This window comes from Bos javanicus, chromosome 27 (genome assembly GCF_032452875.1).
Source record: "Bos javanicus breed banteng chromosome 27, ARS-OSU_banteng_1.0, whole genome shotgun sequence".
Lineage (NCBI taxonomy): Eukaryota > Metazoa > Chordata > Mammalia > Artiodactyla > Bovidae > Bos > Bos javanicus.
This window is the reverse complement of record NC_083894.1, coordinates 44,447,766-44,462,683: the sequence shown is the minus strand read 5'-3', so window position 1 is coordinate 44,462,683 and position 14,918 is coordinate 44,447,766.

Here is a 14,918-nt window from a genome sequence, read left to right as displayed (position 1 = left end):
GCCACAATATTGTAAAGTAATTACCCTCCAATTAAGATAAATTAATTAATTTTTTTAAAAAAGAGACTGCCATTCCAGTGCAGGCAAAAGTTTGACCGTTAGTAGGGGAAGTAAGATCTCACAAGCTGTACAGGACAATCACAAAAAATTCCAAAACAACAGCAGCAAACCACTAAAACAGGAAAGCAGGAAGGAGTCATAAACCAGAAACAGTCTGATTTATCAAAGAACCCAGGGGCAGATAAAATTCCATTCAGGACTCAGAACACTTGACCTGGAAAATAACACAAAAACCATGGCCACTACAAAAAAAAAAAGGTTACAAAACAGAAACAGAGAACTAACTTATAGTTGCCAGAGAGGAGGAGTGGAGGGGGGTAGACTGGGAGTCTGGCATGGACATGCCCACACTGCTGTACTTAAATTTTGTGACCAACAAGGACTACTATTCAGCACAGGGAATGCGGCTCAGTACTCTAATGACCTGAATGGGAAAATAACTTGAAAAATAATAGATGCATATATATTTCTAGCTGAATCGTTTTGCTGTACACATGAAACTAACACAAACATTGTTAATCAGCTAAGTTCTAATATAAAATAAAAATTTTTTGAAAAAAATTACAAAATGATAGAGAAATAAAAGGTCCATGGAAGTCAACCATTGCTTTGGTTCAAAGGTGGTTTCAGTGCTTCACACTGTACTTGAAGGCAAGAATGTTTGCTGAATGCTTATTGAATAAAAGGTAGGACTGGGTAAGAGAAATCAAATTCCAGGGTCTCCAAGAAGTGGCTAAAACTGAGCAAATGACACAGTGACTTATTTGCCCTAAGTATGCACACACACAGACACACACACACGCATGCTTAGACTAATAGAAGCCTGTATAACTGTGATTATGCAGAAAAAACTCCTTTAGAATCTATAATTTTATGAACATGCTCTGTCACTTCTGCAGATAATGGAGTCAATCAAGAGTTTATTGTTCTCCCCAACAGATGTAAGTTCTCCAAAATCAGTCCTCGGGGTTCCTGCTGACTCTTGTTCCTGACCCTTTCAAAAAACAGCTTGCCCTTTTAAGAAATGTTCAATTTGCATGTTTTAATGTTCTCCTATTATGGAAATAAAAACAGCTTGCCCTCTCAAAGCCTGCTGGATCAAAACCTGTTTCTCAGATACTACTCTTATTTTTATGCAAGACAAGAAGGAAAAATATTCTTGAATTCTGGTGAAGAGCCTACCTTTGTTTTATCCAAGTATATCTAAATGCAGCAGAAACAGCCATCCCCTTAGAAAAAAAAGATTCCAAGGTAAATAGCCAGAGGCACAGTGGCAAAAACAAGAGCTGCTCTTACACTTCTGAGCCACCGCAGAAGTGCGTTTGAAAGCATCAGAGCCCGCTGAAATGGGGAGGTGCTGTGGCTGGGGTCTCTGCCGCCGTGAGCCGTCTTTGCCTGTTGGGGCCTCTGGGATGCGTCCGCCTGCCTTGTCTCTCTGCCACTGCTGATTGCTAATTTCCTGAGTATTAATTACAAGTTCAGTCCTCCCCCTGTGGAGTCTGAAATAGAGAATGAGGGCTAACTTTAGAACAAAGGCTGTCAAATTCCCCCATCCAGTCAGTACATTTAAGGCCAAGGACACGCACGGCAAAGAGATACTTTCCTCCCGTTTCAGGAAAATCTCTGTGAAATTAGAATGACTCAAACATTCCTTGCAGGTCCTTAAAATAAAAGGTGACTCTTCAAGGCGTTCCATTTTTGAATGGTCCTAAAAAGATCTTTTTTCTGGGAGATCTAAAAAGAAGGGTAAAATTGTCTCAGCCCCTGAACCCAAGCCAATGTCCTGGTCCTCCTTCCTTGAATGATTAAACCGTTTTCTTCGTCACATGCTGGCCTCCGATTCCCAAAAGTGTGCGTCGCCCTAGTGTTGTTTTTCAAGAGGAGATGAGAAAGAATTTTAATTAAGTTTTTCACTTTTGATCTGAGACACATGGCACACACGCGTCGCCAGCTCCTTTCAGCCACAAGGTTTGATTTACAAGCCACCTCTCAGTCCCCTACCAAGGAGTTGTTTCATGGCCAGTGATTCCCATGGGGTCCAGAAAGTCAGAAAGATGGAGATAAGCTACCACCCCAGCTGATGAGCCTGTGGCAGTAGTGGGGATGCTGTGTTAGCCACAGACTTAGCCACAGATTTGACTCATGCACTGTCAGGGGCTTCCTCTAAACCAGAATACAAGGACTTCTCTGGAGGCCCGGTGGTTAGAACTCCGTGATTCAACCGCAGGGGAAATGGATTCAATCCCTGGTCAGGGAACTAAGATCAGTGGCAAGCCATGTTGAATGGCCAAAGAACCACCCCCCACCAAAACAAAACAAAAACTCCAGCAAAATATATCTTCCATTTTAAACATTTCCCAAACAGTTAAGTGAATGGAGATGTTGGGGGCAAGTGAAATCTGGAGCTTGTAAACCCTCATCCACTTCTCAGAAACTGAAACATCCCCCAGGAGAGTTTTCAGTTCAGTTCAGTCGCTCGGTCGTGTCTGACTCTTTGCGACCCCATGAATCGCAGCACGCCAGGCCTCCCTGTCCATCACAAACTCCCGGAGTTCAAAAAAAAAAATCCTAAAACCTAAAATCAGATTGAAAGCTGATGATCAATCTGTTCAGCGACTTTATGATTCAGTCCAGAAAGATGTCTAGCAAGATTCAGTCTAGAAACCTGCAGGGCCTCTGTTTCCTCATCAGTAAAACAAGAGATGCAGGAGAGGACAAATTGTCCCCAGTCTGTTCTCGCTGAATTTCTAGAGCCATGCCCTGTTTCAAAAGCCAATGGGAGTGGTGTTTATATTGTTGCCGAAAGCGCACCTTCTCTGTACACCAGTGCCGAATTAAGTCCTGGAGAGAATTTTGGGGAGAGTAGAAACGGACAGCTTTATTCCTTTTCCAGGCAAAGGAGGACACCCTGGGCTTCTTGAAAATCTATGCATCTCAACCTGGAAAGATGTGAGGAGAGATTTTATAACAGTGGTCCAAGGCTAAGTTGGCTGAGAAGATTAGGCCTCAGGTGGCCTACCTCTGCATCCTGATGACCTTCTCTGGTCCCTTTAATCTTGCCTTAGGTGGTATCTTGGCTTCTCCACCCTTGATTCAGTTCAGTTCTCAGCCCTTGATTCAGTTCAGTTCAAATTCACTCAGTCCTGCCCGACTCTTTGCGACCCCATGGACTGCAGCACACGAGGCCTCCCTGTCCATCACCAACTCCCAGAGCTTACTCAAACTCATGTGCATCCCGTCGGTGATGCCATCCAACCATCTCATCCTCTATTGTCCCCTTCTCCTCCTGCCTTCAGTCTTTCCCAGCATCAGGGTTTTTTTTGTTGTTGTTGTTTTGTTTTGTTTTTTAATGAGTCAGCTCTCTGCATCAGGTGGCCAAAGTATTGGAGTTTCAGCTTTAGCATCAGTCCTTCCAATGAACACCCAGGACTGGTCTCCTTTAGGATGGACTGGTTGGATCTCCTTGCAGTCCAAGGGACTCTCAAGAGTCTTCTCCAACACCACAGTTCAAAAGCATCAATTCTTTGGTGCTTAGCTTTCTTTATAGTCCAACTCTCACATCCATACATGACTACTGGAAAAACCATAGCTTTGACTAGATGGACCTTTGTTGGCAAAGGAATGTCTCTGCTTTTTAATATGCTGTCTAGGTTGGTCATAGCTTTTTTTCCAAGGAGCAAGCATCTTAATTTCATGGCTGCAGTCACCATTTGCAGTAATTTTGGAGCTCCAAAAATCACTTGATTAGCAACTGTTAAAATCTGCCCTTTGGAACTCAGGGCAAGTCATGGAGGCTGGGGTTTTGCCTAGAAGAAATGGGGGCTACAGGACCCTGGGGGCCCCACAGGGTTTCACTTTGCCTCAATATTTAAAATAAAAATGCTCATCTAGCTGATAGTCCTTTTTGCTTTAGCTGGATTTAAATCTATTCTAAAAAGGTAAGTATGTTCTCAGTCATGTATGACTGTGACCCTACAGACTTGTCAACTACAAACTGGCACTTGCCAAGGGCGTTGCCAACAACTGAGTAACAAGGGCACTTGCCATCTGCATCCACAGAGATGGAATCTCGTGCTGTTGACCCTCAACCCCCTGAGGCGTGCAGGGTGGAGTGAGGTGCTCTGTGCTCCATGGAATCTGATGGGACAGGTCTTTAGATGGTTGGATGCTTTTAGGAACAGATTTTATGATCTCAGTCCTTGCATCTCCTCATACCTAGAGAAGCACTAAATCCCTTCATGGTGACATCAGATCTTTGTGACTGGCAGAAAACCTTTAGTAAATTGAGTGCTTCATGGCATTGAACTCCCCCTCCAGCAAAACTTTATATATGGACCTTCCCCGCTGCAGCTTTGGAGCAGTCTCTCAGAGCTCTCTGAGATGCTGCCTCCAAGGCTGCAGCCCTCATTTTTCTCCAAATAAAACTTACCTCACAATTCTCCAGTTGCGCATGTTTTTTAGTCAATAGACTCTAGCTCGCCAGACTCCTCTGTCCTTGGGACTTCCCAGGCAAGAACACTGGAGTGGGTTGCCATTTCCTACTCTAAAAAAGTAAGAGTGATAATTCTACACTGGTCAGAAGGCAAAGACCAGCTTAAATCCCTCTGACTTACTGAGAGCTGCAAGAAACGGGCCCTACCTGCCTGGTGCCCCACACGAGCGGGCGGTCCCGTACCTCCGCCACCTGCCCGACATTAACTGTGGCGTGACACCCAGTCCATCAACCCTCCATACCAAACAGTCTATGAACGATGACAACATGTTAACTAAGCTTCTACCGCCTCTTCTCCCTTCCCTCCTCCTCTCTGATTCTCTCCTGGAGCAAGATAGGTCCTATTTAAAACCATCGAGCTTTACTTTTTGGAACCTTATTCTGTCCATGAGTTCTCATTTTCCACTCTACATGACTTACTTGCTTATTTTTACCTTTTCAAATTAATATGGCAGTTGTTGAAATACATTCTTTCCACTTCCTAACACATGTGACTTTGATGAATAATAATTCCTTATGTCATTTGCCAAACAAAAATAATAAGAAAGCATTAGTTGGGCTTCTCTAGACTAGTGTTTGACCAAATATCTGGTTGTCGTGGGCTAGCCAATTTGGCACATAAAACTAACCATCACAATGAATTATTATTACTCGTGTTGAATGCAATTGGTCAATCAATTCTTTCAAAAATATGAATTCCAGGTGATGAAAAGTTTGAAGACTATAGATGAAGAAATTTTCTGAGGTCTTTCCCAAATCCATGGAAGGAGAGATATCCTGACTCAGCTAAGTTTGTTGAGTGGTTTGGCAGTATTAAGGTTTTCTCCTAACCTTTTAAGTAACTTTTGAAAGGTCCTCTATTTCTGTCCCCTGGACTCAGAGTGATAAAAATCTGTTTTTATCTGATACTTCCTGAAAGCCACTTTCCCCCTGCTTCTCTGAACTTTTATTTATTTTTATTCTTTATTGGTTTATTTTTCATAAGGTAGTCTTAGAACCAGAATAAAGGGAAAGAAATGCTGATTGTTTGAAAGCTTATCTCAGGAACTTTTAAAGTATACGCAAACGTGAAAAAAAAATTTAAGCATTGAGGAATTTAAAATAAGTCAAAATAGCATATAGTAATTGTTTATTAATTTCCACTGAATGGACCTAAGTAAGTTTTCAAGTCACTTTGAAATAAGCTCTGAGGCAATCAACATTTCCTCTTTCTCCTGCAAAATTTTGCCTTCCAAACCTGGCCAATCCGAAGTGGCTGGGAGTGACGCGTCTTCCCATATCCTTCTCTGCCACATCTATAATAGTGAAACCAAGCAGGGCCCGGTGTGTCTCCTGGGCACAAAGGCCTTTCTGTGTCTGTCATTTCTTGATTACAGGAAATGGACTTCATTTAGTCTCCATGACCTTCCACGAATTCCAAAGGTCCAAACATGTGCTAGTCAGGGAAGGTGGAGACCAGTCAAGAAACAGCAATGCAGCCTTCGGGCAGGGACACGCATGACAGTGTCTTTGAGCTGGTTGGCAGATGCTGAGGTCCCGACCCGATGGGAGGAGTTGACTCTCTGCTCCCCAAGAGCATGCAGGTTCCCGACTAGTTAGAACCAGCAGGTTGAGGCTGCTGACCCCGCCTCCCTCACCACCAGCCAATCAGGAGGCTGTCCATGAGCTGACCACGCCCTCCTTGAACCCTTACTGCAAAACTCTTCCCTACCCCCTCCAGATCAGGACTTGCAGTTTCGAGGGAATTGGCCCTCTGTGGCCTCCTTTGCCTGGCAAAGCAATAAAGCTATTCTTTTCTACTTCACCCAAAACTCTCTCAGAGATTTAATTCAGCATCAGAGTACAGAGACCAGATTTAACTTCAAATGTCTTGCATCTCTGAAAAGTTTGCCACGTGGAAGATTTTTCTCTAAGTGGATAAGTGACTGTAAAGATTTTACCTTGTCATATTATATTTGTTTTTCAAATATTGATAGAATTAGATCTAGATATGTTTAATTAGATAAACGCATGAACCCCTGTCTTCCCACATAGGATGACTCCCATAAAGATATGTTCCTGAGGAAGAAAAAGCCCAGGCATATTCCAGATCCCAATTTGAAAATCAGAGTTCATCACTGAAAATGTTTAGAATTAATGTGCTTTAATGGAGATAAAAATGGAAAAATAATTAGATGCTATCATCCTTATTTGCATTCTTCAGACCCATCTCTGATTAAATTAAGCTAGTAGGGTGTTTTTTTTTTCCTTTCTCTTGATGGCATTTTTTGTGAAGTGGCAATTAAGTCTCAGTCATGATGAGTGACCCACCGGCACCATAGGAAAGCCATTTCCCCAAAAAACAGCTCTCATCCAGCCTGTCTAAAAGGATGCTGTTTGTGAAATTAGAATTTTTCAGCCAAGGCACAAAGGCTGTGTGATATCAGAACTAACACTCATAAGCTCTGAAAGCAACTTCCCCCTGGAAACTGCTGAAATCCAGCCCTCACATCCCTGGAGTGTGCTTGTGTGCATGCATTGGGACTGAAAGGGCAAGAATCCCAAAACCCTGAATCTGCAGACACAAAATGTGCAAGTCATTGAATTCAGTTACAGTGTGTGCTGGATGGACTTGGCAAGAAGCCAGAGCTGAAAGCATCACCCAGTTACTTTCAAAGCAATTGATTCTGTTGTAGCCATTACATCATTCCGGATACACAAAGAAAAGAAAATGGTGTGGTTTTTCATGTCTCCCTTCTAATGGATTGAAGCACACCTTTGCTCTCAGTGTGGGGTAAGTGAACCTAGTATAAGGTGCTCCTCTTGTCAGTCTCTGCATCTGACCCCGTGATGAGATGACGGTGAGATGCACAGCTCCATTGCCAACACCCATGCATGCTTCACTGTGCCAGCGAGTGCCTGCTTTGTGCTTATCTACAAGGGCTTCCAAGAGCTAGACCAGCTGAAAGGAGGAAGAGATACTCGGCGTCTGTCATTCCTCAACGCCTGGATGATGGATCACGTGGCGGTAAGACAGTGAGAGGATTGCTCAGGAGTCGGCAGCGCCACTACCATCTGTCTTAATGTAACTTCTGCTGTTCACAGCACTATTTGCTAGAAAGAGGTATCATTGATTAACAGTACATGTATTGTCCTATAGAGTGGATGGTAAAACAAGGTAAAGAAAGTTAAAGAAAATTCAGTACTCAATACCAAATATAGTTACTCAAACATGCAACATAAGCTCTTTGTTCAAAGCTGTTCTGCCAAAATGAGCTTAAAAAGAAATAAATAAATTCACCCCAGAATACATTATAATATCACAAGTGAACATTAAATTAAGAACAAGGAGAGTCAGAGATGTTTTATAAGATAGCTGTTCCTTGGGTATGACTAGTTTAAGCTAACTGTTTTATGCTGGTTGGTTAGGCTGCTGGGTGTGAAAACAAGGAGCAGGACATGGTCGGGAAGGACCTTGCAGCAGTGTTTCCAGTTGGTTAGGTGATGACCAGATGACTCTGGTTACGCACAATGGTTCTGAAACTTCGCTTCACGGGGGATGACCTTGGAGTTCTAAAATACCCTGATGCCTGTGTACCACTGGCAGAGATCTGTTAAATTTTCTGGCTTTTGACCTGGTCATCAAGACGTCTAAAAGCCCCCCAAAATTTTCAAAGGGCAACCAAAATTCAGAACCCTAATTCTCAGAAATGAGGCCCCTATCATTTCCAACTAACTTAATGCAGCCATTTGAACTCAAATTGGTCTGGGTTTTAGGAAACCCCTGTGACCACGAAACAGGATCGAAAGCTTGTCTTTTGATGTCATGGTGTTAATTTCTTCAAACACCCTTGAAGTCACACTTTTATTGTTAGAAACAAAAGCTCAACTGGGAATCACTAGAAACATTTAAATGGCTTGTTTCATTGCTAAAATTAGATAAATTCCAAATATTGGTAGCAAGGTATCCTTTAGCTTATGATCCATCTCTCAAAGAAATTTGATTGAGGTGAGAAAACTCAAACCATGAAGTTTTAAGGGTATAAACTTCTAGTTAATAGAGGGATATAGTCAAGATGTTTAATGCAACATGGTCACTATAGTTAACAATATTTGTATTGTATATTTGAAAGTTACTAGGAGGATAGATCTTAACTGTTTCAATCATAACAGCAACAATTAAAAAATTATTGACTATATGAAGCAAAGGATGTGTTAACTTTTGTTGTGGAGAATGTTTCACCATATATACCTGTAACTATCATCACACTGTGTCTTAAACTTACACAATGTCACATATCTGTTATAGCTGTTATATAACAATAAAGTTGGGGAAAAAAGAAGAAACTTTGATAAAGTTTAAGTGTTGACTTGTATTTTTCCTTTTTTAAAAAGTGTTTATTTATATAAACAGTAATCTCAATCAGTAGAAGAGAGTTCATTATAATATCTAGCACATTTTTTATCTGGAAGATGACATTTACATAGATATGTAGCTCAGCTGGTAAAGAATCTGCCTGCAATGAGGGAGATCTGGGTTCGATCCCTGAGTTGGAAAGATCCGCTGAGAAGGGAAAGGCTACCCACTCCAGTATTCTGGCCTGGAGAATTCCATGGACTGTGTAGTCCATGGGGTTGCAAAGAGTCAGACACAACTGAGCAACTTTCACTTTTCATAATATACAAATATACAAGCATATATATATCCCACATATGCATAAGTATGCTTGTATATTTGTTGTAGCCACAATAATTCAAAAAAATGGAAAGGAAACCTACCCCCATTTTGCAAACAAGGAAAATAAGTTTTTACAATATGAAATGACTTGCTCAAGGCTATTCATTTACAAGCAATGGAACAGAATCAAAATATTTGTGTCCTCATTCCAAACTAAGATACCCTTTCTCTGTGAGAATGGTGTACCATGAAGTGTCACAGAGTCTTAGCTTTGCTGAGGAGTAGCTAATTGAAATTTGAAATTTGAAAAGTGTCCTTACATCAGAGCCAGTAGCAAAGTGATAGGAGGAAACACATCTAAATACAAACTGAGTTTGAGGAAATGAAAACATGCATGGCTGCATATCGATGAGTTTGAAATATGTATTTGGTAACTGCCTTGTATAGGAACTAACTTGTAATTAATTAGAAATACATCAAAAGAGACATAGAGCAAAAACTTCTTTCTCTTTTGTTGGTGATATAGAAAGTTTGCAAAAATACTGTTCGTGGGGCTTCCCTGGTGGCTCAGTGGTGAATAATCCACCCACCAGCGCAGGAGACACTGGTTCAGTCCCTGGTCCAGAAAGATCTCACATGCTGTGGAGCAAATAAGCCCTTCAGCCACAGGTATTGAACTGTAAAGAGCCCGGAGCCCCAGCTACCGGAGCCCATGCACCCAGAGCCCCTGCTCCTAATAAGAGAAGCCTCTGCAGTGAGAAGTCCACGCACCGCATCAGAAGAGCGGCCTCCACTCACAGCAGCCAGAGAAAGCCCCCAGCAACAAAGACCCAGCACGGCCCCAAATAGTAAGAGTTACTTTAAAAATACCTTTGTACATAATGATTCAGTGACTTTTAAAGGTTGTGTTTAAAGCCCACTTCTGATAGCTTGAAAGTATTTTGATAAATGTGTTTCATCACAAGAATGTTAGGATCCCGAGATGTATTTTGTCCCTGATGCATTTCTGAGATTCTGATTCATAAATTAAGATTGCAAAGCTAAGAATTAAGTTTATATAATGATTCTTAAGTATTACTGCCTCCCAGGCCTCTTTGAGAAATGAATAAAAGCTATAGAAGTTATTTCTAGAAAAAGTGCTCATCGTCATAGCATTCTGACTACAAATTTGGCACAGGGCAGAACCGACGAGCGCTACCTCCATCCGGGGACCACGGTCAGTATCAGTAGTAACCAGTCACTAAAGTGTGGTGCCCTGGGCACGAGGTGATTAGAATGGACAACCTCTGTGATCTTTCTTCCAAAAACCCATCAGTGCAGTTTAAACACGAGAAAATACCAGACAAATTCCAACTGAGGAATATTTGTAAAAACACTTGACCAGCACTCTTCAGAACTTTCAAGGTTATCAAAAGCGAAATAAGTCTGAGAAGCTGTCAGAGCTAAGAGGAGCCTTAGGAGACATATATATATATATATATATATATATATATATATATATATATTTCAGACAATAAATATATATATACAGACAATAAATACACTGTGGATGGGAGGCTGGAACAGGAAATTACATCATGTGAAAACTAAGAGAACACAAAGTATACACATTAGTGAATATTATTATATCAACATGGTTCATTAATTGTGACAAATAGACCATCCTTTTACAAGATGTTAATAATAGAAGAAATTGGATGCAGGGCATATGACAATTGTGTACTTTCTTTGTAACTTTTCTATAGATCTAAAACTATTCTAAAGTAAAAACTTGATTTTAAAAACTTGTATAGTGTTTATTTGTCAAACTCATGTCTCAAAGGTATTAACTTTGCCTTGTTAGAATGTTGTATCTACAAAAAGATTCACTTTCCACTTCTTCTCTACACTCCGTTTTTCTCTATCAGTTTCTGTATATATGTGCATATATATAATTTACTTTATTCACAATGTAAATCTTATAGAGACCTCTGTTACCACATAAAACAGTTATTTCCCATGTTTCTTTGCTCCTTGACGTGTGTTTAGATGGATGTACGCTATTTTACCTCTCGCGCTTTTTTTGTGTGTGAAAAAAATCTACATTTTTTTTGTTGTTGTTGTTCTGACAAATGTGGATTAAACTCCAACTGCTTTCTGTCAAAAAGAACCAGTTTAAATTCAACAGATTAACTTTTGTATTGACCGATATATTTTAAACTTAAACATAGGGGATTTACAGTGCTGTGTTAGTTTCAGGCGCACAGCAGACGGCCTAGTTATAAGGAGGTTATTCCGAACGCCGAGCATAGCTCCCTGTGCTGTGTGCTGGGCCCTTGCTGGTTTTCTGTTTTATGTGTAGTCTGTGTTTATTCCAAATTCCTGATTTATCCCTCCCCCCCTTTCTCCTTTAGTAACCATGCTTGTTTTCTATGTGAGTGGGTTTATTTCTTTTTGTATATAAGTATTTATCTGTATTTTTTGAATTACACACATGTGATATCATATCTATCTTTCTTTATCTGACTTACTTCATTTAGTATGATAATCTTAGATCCATCCATGTTGCTGCAAATGGCATTGCTCATTTTTTTGATGGCTGAGTGCTATTCCATTATATATGATGGAATTAATTAGGTAGGTATAGGTATTTGTTACTGGACTTGCAGGTTTCTTCCGTGTCTTGGCTTTTGTGATTAGTGCTGCTATGAGCATAGGGGTGCATGCACCTTTCCAAATTATGGTTTTCTGTGTATATATGCATAGGAGTGGGATTGCAGGATCCTCAGTTCAGCTGCTCAGTCGTGTCTGACTCTTTGTGACCCCATGGACTGCAGCACACGAGGCCTCCCTGTCCATCACCAGCTCCCGGAGTTCACTCAAACTCATGTCCTTTGAGTCAGTGATGCCATCCAACCATCTCATGCTCTTTCGTCCCTTTATCCTCCCACCTTCAATCTTCCCCAGCATCAGGGTCTTTTCAAATGAGTCAGTTCTTCACATCATGTGTCCAAAGTATTGGAACTTCAGCTTCAGCATCAGTCCTTCCAATGAATATTCAGGACTGATTTCCTTTAGGATGGACTGGTTGGATCTCCTTGCAGTCCAAGGGACTCGCAAGAGTCTTCTCCAACACCACAGTTCAAAAGCATCAATTCCTTGGCACTCAGCTTTCTTTATAGTCCAACTCTCACATCCATACATGACCGCTGGAAAAACCATAGCTTTGACTAGATTTTGTCAGTAAAGTAATGTCTCTGCTTTTTAATATGCTGTCTAGGTTGGTCATAGCTTTTCTTCCAAGGAGTAAGTGTCTTTTAATTTCATGGCTGCAGTCACCATCTGCAGTGATTTTGGAGCCCAACAAAATAAAGTCTATCACTGTTTCCATTGTTTCCCCATCAATTTTCTATGAAGTGATGGGACCAGATGCCATGATGTTAGTTTTTTTAATGTTGACTTTTAAGCCAGCTCTTTCACCCTCTTCTTTCACTTTCATCAAGAGGCTCTTCAATTCCTCTTCACTTTCTGCCATAAAAGTTGGTGTCATCTGCATATCTGAGGTTATTGATATTTCTCCCAGCAATCTTGATTCTAGCTTTTGCGTCATCCAGCCTGGCATTTCACATGATGTACTCTGCATATAAGTTAAATAAGCAGGTTGACAATATACAGCCTTGACATATTCCTTTCCCATTTGGAGACAGTCTGTTGTTCCATGTCCAGTTCTAAATGTTGCTTCTTAACCTGCATATAGGTTTCTTAGGAGGCAGGTCAGGTGATCTGATATTCCCATCCCTTGAAGAATTTTCCACAGTTTGTTGTGATCCACATAGTCAAAGCCTTTGACATAGTCAATAAAGCAGAAGGATCCTATGGTATCTCTACTTTTAGTTTTCACAAGAACCTCCATATCAACCTGTAACACCACCCTGGAAAATAAGTTACTGAAACTGACCTATGAATAGCTTTGCTCTACAGCTGCATCGTGTTTGATCTGTAAATAATCAACAGAGGTAAACTTGATAATAGAGACTCACCTGCCAAGCTGATTTTCCATATTCTCTGACTTTGAGTCTGTTATTGGATTATCAGGTCATGATCAGGCCCCGAGCGCCTGCCCCTCACGGCACGTTTACCACTGCACCTGAACACAGGCACAGGCAGAATCATAAAATGGCAAATTGCACGTTCAGACGCCACACTGCAAGTCCAGATTGCTATTTACACCTGCAATTACAAACCAAGCTCACAGTACATTATATGCTCCAAAGAGATATGAGCTCACGTTTTGCGGGCACCGTCAGACTATGGGGAATCATGGCCTCACTGGCTCACAGTACATTATATGCTCCAAAGAGATATGAGCTCACGTTTTGCGGGCACCGTCAGACTGTGGGGAATCATGGCCTCACCGGCACAGTGAGCTCTCTTGCTATAATCGTGATTGCAGTAATGTGACTATTGTGGAGTTATGATTTGAAGGAAAATCGTCCATTACATGTTTCAGCTTCAAGGCTGCTTCTGCAAAAGAGATAGATTAATCATTAAAATAACTGAGGATAATTGGTATTCATTGCTGATAGAGATTTTTGTCCTTCCGTATCTCAGACTCTCAGAGTGATTTTTTAAGAAGTTTATTTCAATATGGACAAGAAATGAAAAAAAATTAAAATGAAGGAAATGGGTAAAATGCTTATTAGGTGAAATTCTATCTTACATTGTGAATTACATGGAATGTTAAGTCATGCAGACTTTTTGGTTGCAGAAATGTGGAAGAAAAAGGTGCAGGGAAAGGGGGGAAAGGAACATATGCAAGATAGAAATAAAAACTGTACCCCTCAAGAAGACTTAGTCAGGGAAATGAGGTGTCTCCTCATTCATATTCATAGATATGAATAAATATCTATTCATTTCTCAAAAAAAAATCTGAAAATGTAATCTTTCTAGAAAAATGGCTCAAGAAAAAGATGGAAATAGTCAAAGAAGATATTTCAAGATAACAGGATATAAAAAATGTGGAAAAAATCTAAACATGACCGAGCTGCAAGTTGAAACTGTTGTTGTTTGGTCGCTCAGGCTGGTGCGCTGGGATGACCCAGAAGGATGGTATGGGGAGGGAGGTGGTGGGGGGGATTCAGGATGGGGAACAAGTGTACACCCATGGTGGATTCATGTGGATGTATGGCAAAACCAATACAATATTGTAAAGTAAAAAAAAAAAAAAAGAAAGAAAGACAAGTCAAAAAAATAAACTAAAATAAAATAAAATCAGTGATTTGTTGGGCAGATCAAGGGAAATATTTCAAAACAAAATGTTAATGAACTAAAATGTAAAAGTTATTATAATTTAAATTATAGATATAGAAGACCAAGGAAAGTTAAATTCCTGAAGGTCAGAACTAAGTAAAACAGAACACATTAGAAGAAAATTATTGAATATGCAGATCAAAATAGCTCCATAGATCCTGGGATCTACTAATTCAGAATGAAATTAGAACTAAGTGATAAAAACACTAAGGTCGGTTTTAGAGAAAACCTGTATGAAGAGCAACATTCCTTCAGGTTGAAATGTGCTCAGCTTGTGGTTCCCCGATAACCCAGTGAGAGACTGAGTAAATGGTCACATATGCAGGCCTTGACTGCAAAAATATATATTATGTATTATATAGAATATGTAACTATAATATACATATATTTCTTATATGTGATCTTTCTGAAATTTAGAAA